Source organism: Triticum dicoccoides, chromosome 2A (genome assembly GCF_002162155.2).
Source record: "Triticum dicoccoides isolate Atlit2015 ecotype Zavitan chromosome 2A, WEW_v2.0, whole genome shotgun sequence".
In the NCBI taxonomy this organism is placed as follows: Eukaryota; Viridiplantae; Streptophyta; class Magnoliopsida; order Poales; family Poaceae; genus Triticum; species Triticum dicoccoides.
Genome location: NC_041382.1, coordinates 107,797,373 through 107,801,845, shown reverse-complemented (window position 1 = coordinate 107,801,845; position 4,473 = coordinate 107,797,373).

Genomic DNA, 4,473 nt, shown 5'->3' with positions numbered 1-4,473 from the left:
AGATGCAAAGTAAAAAGTAAAATCAAAGTAAATAGCAAAACAATATAAAAGTGATGGAGATTGATATGATGAGAATAGACCCGGGGGCCATAGGTTTCACTAGTGGCTTCTCTCAAGAGCATAAGTATTCTACGTGGGTGAACAAATTACTGTTGAGCAATTGATAGAACTGTGCATAATTATGAGAATATCTAGGCATGATCATGTATATAGGCATCACGTCCGTGACAAGTAGATCGAAATGATTCTGCATCTACTACTATTACTCCACTCATCGACCGCTATCCAGCATGCACCTAGAGTATTAAGTTAAAAACATAGTAACGCCTTAAGCAAGATGACATGATGTAGAGAGATAAATTCATGCAATATGAAATAAACCCCATCTTGTTATCCTCAATGGCAATGATACAATATGTGCCTTGCTGCCCCTTCTGTCACTGGGTAAGGACACCGCAAGATCGAACCCAAAGCTAAGCACTTCTCCCATGGCAAGAACTACCAATCTAGTTGGCCAAACCAAACGGATAATTCGAAGAGACTTGCAAAGATAACCAATCACGCATAAAAGAGTTTAGAGAAGATTCAAATATTATTCATAGATAGACTTGATCATAAACCCACAATTCATCGGTCTCAACAAACACACTGCAAAAAGAAGATTACATCGAATAGATCTCCACAAGAGAGGGGGAGAACTTTGTATTGAGATTCAAAGAGAGAGAAGAAGCCATCTAGCTACTATGGACCCGAAGGTCTGAGGTAAACTACCCACACTTCATCTGAGGGGCTAGGATGATGTAGAAGCCCTCCGTGATGATGGCCCTCTTCCGGCGGAGCTCCGGAACAGGCCCCAAGATGGGATGTCGTGGATACAGAAAGTTGCGGCTGTGGAATTAGGGTTTTGGCTCCTGTTCTGATCGTTTGGGGGTACGTGTGTATATATAGGAGGAAAGAGTACGTCGGTGGAGCACCGAGGGGCCCACGAGGTAGGGGGCGCGCCCTAGGAGGGCACTCCCCACCCTCGTGACCACCTCTTTGATCCCTTGCAGTAGGGTCCAAGTCTCCTGGATCACGTTTGGCGAGAAAATCACGTTTCCGAAGAATTTATTCTGTTTGGACTCCGTTGGATATTCTGTTTATCCGAAAACTGAAATAGGCAAAAAATAGCAATTCTGGGCTGGGCCTCCGATTAATAGGTTAGTCCCAAAAATAATATAAAAGTGGAAAATAAAGCCCAATATAGTCCAAAACAGTAGATAATATAGCATGGAGCAATCAAAAATTATAGATACGTTGGAGACGTATCAGGCATCCCCAAGCTTAATTCCTGCTCGTCCTCGAGTAGGTAAATGATAAAAAGAGAATTTTTGATGCGGAGTGCTACTTGGCATAATTTCAATGTAAATCTTCTTAATTGTGGTATGAATATTCAGATTAGAAAGATTCAAGACAAAAGTTTATATTGACATAGAAAATAATAATACTTCAAGCATACTAACAAAGCAATTATGTCTTCTCAAAATAACATGGCCAAAGAAAGTTATCCCTACAAAATCATATAGTCTGGCTATGCTCCATCTTCCCCACACAAAGTATTTAAATCATGCACAACCCCGATGACAAGCCAAGCAATTGTTTCATACTCTAACTTTTTCAAAACTTTTTCAATCTTCACGCAATACATGAGCGTGAGCCATGGATATATCACTATAGGTGGAATAGAATGGTGGTTGTGGAGAAGACAAAAAGGAGAAGATAGTCTCACATCAACTAGGCGTATCAATGGGCTATGGAGATGCCCATCAATAGATATCAATGTGAGTGAGTAGGGATTGCCATGCAACGAATGCACTAGAGCTATAAATATATGAAAGCTCAACAAAAAAAACTAGTGGGTGTGCATCCAACTTGCTTGCTCACGAAGACCTAGGGCAATTTGAGGAAGCCCATCATTGGAATATACAAGCCAAGTTCTATAACGTAAAATTCCCACTAGTATATGAAAGTGACAACATATGAGACTCTCTATATGAAGAACATGGTGCTACTTTGAAGCACAATATATGATACTTGCTATATCATGGTGCTACTTTGAAGCACAAGTGTGGAAAAAAGGATAGTATCATTGCCCCTTTTTTTGGGGCCTTCTTTTTTTTCTTTGGCCTTTCTCTTTTTTTTGGGGGGGGGGGACAATGCTCTATTGAATGATGATCATCACACTTCTATTTATTTACAACTCAATGATTACAACTCAATACTAAAACAAAGTATGACTCTATATGGATGCCTCCGGCGGTGTACCGGGATATGCAATGAATCACGAGTGACAAGTATGAAAGAATTATGAACGGTGGCTTTGCCACAAATACTATGTTAACTACATGATCATGCTAAGCAATATGACAATGATGGATATGTCATGATGAACTAGATGGTGGAAAGTTGCATGGCAATATATCTCGGAATGGCTATGGAAATGCCATAATAGGTAGGTATGGTGGCTGTTTTGAGGAAGGTATATGGTAGGTGTATGATACCGGCGAAAGTTGCGCGGTATTAGAGAGGCTAGCAAGGGTGGAAGGGTGAGAGTGCGTATAATCCATGGACTCAACATTAGTCATAAAGAACTCATATACTTATTGCAAAAATTTAGAAGTTATCAAAGCAAAGTATTACGCGCATGCTCCTAGGGGGATAGATTGGTAGGAAAATACCATCGCTCGTCCCCGACCGCCACTCATAAGGAAGACAATCAATAAATAAATCATGCTCCTACTTCATCACATAACGGTTCACCATACGTGCATGCTACGGGAATCACAAACTTCAACACAAGTATTATTTAAATTCACAACTACTCAACTAGCATGACTTTAATATTATCACCTCCATATCTCAAAACAATTATCATGCTTCAATCTTTTCTTAGTATTCAACACACTCAAAATAAAGTTTCACAAATCTTGAATACCAAGCATATTATTATTAGGCAAATTACCATGCTATTAAGAGACTCTCAAATTAATTTAAGTGAAGCATGAGAGATTAATAGTTTCTTTAAAACATATCCACCCCCGTGCTCTAAAAGATCTAAGTGAAGCACATAGAGCAAAATTATAATGCTCAAAAGATATAAGTGAAGCACATAGAGCAAAATTATCTAGCTCAAAAGATATAAGTGAAGCACATAGAGCAAAATTATCTAGCTCAAAAGATATAAGTGAAGCACATAGAGTAAAATTTTAATTCATGTATGGCTCTCTCAAAAGGTGTGTACAGCAAGGATTATTGTGGCATACTAACAAACAAAGACACAAATAATACAAGACGCTCCAAGCAAAACACATATCATGTTGGTGAATAAAAATATAGCTCCAAGTAAATTACCGATGGAAGTGGACGAAAGAGGGGATGCCTTCCGAGGGCATCCCCAAGCTTTGACTTTTTGGTGTCCTTGGATTATCTTGGGGGTGCCATGGGCATCCCCAAGCTTAGGCTCTTGCCACTCCTTGTTCCATGATCCATCAAAAGAATTCACCCAAAACTTGAAAACTTCACAACACAAAACTCAAAATAGAAAACTCGTGAGCTCCGTTAGCGAAAGAAAACAAAAGACCACTTCAAGGTACTGTAATGAACTCATTATTTATTTATATTGGTGTTAAACCTACTTTATTCCAACTTCTCTATGGATTATAAACTATTTTACTAGCCATAGATTCATCAAAATAAGCAAACAACACACGAAAAACAGAATCTGTCAAAAACAGAACAGTCTGTAGTAATCTGTATCTAGCGCAAGATCTTGAACCCCAAAAATTCTAAAATAAATTGCTGGACGTGAGGAATTTATCTATTAATCATCATCAAAAAGAATTAACTAAATAGCACTCTTCAAATACAAATGACAGCAGTTCTCGTGAGCGCTAAAGTTTCTGTTTTTTTACAGCAAGTTCAACAAGACTTTCCCCAAGTCTCCCGACGGTTCTACTTGGGACAAACACTAATTAAACACAAAAAACACAACCAAAACAGAGGCTAATTAATTTATTTATTTCTAAACAGGAGCAAAAAGCAAGGAATAAAAATAAAATTGGGTTGCCTCCCAACAAGCGCTATCGTTTAACGCCCCTAGCTAGGCATAATGAGCAAGAATAGATGTTGGTATTGCCATCTTTGGTAGGTAATTCTTCAATTAGGCATCTACCATCTTTAGGAATTTCTTTCTCTTTATTAATTATCAAACTTTTAGGCACAAGATCTAAAAATTCATTTGTAATAAATGGTTCTTTAATGATAGCAAAAAGAATGGGATGAATACTTATAGATTTAAGATCAACAGTTTCCTTACTAGATGATTCACCCTTATTTTTAGGAACATACATAAGCTTGGCAATTTTAGTAGGAGGACTAGGAGTATTCTTTATGGAAGAAAAAGCGGTTCCCAAATTTGCAATGATACCCTCAAGC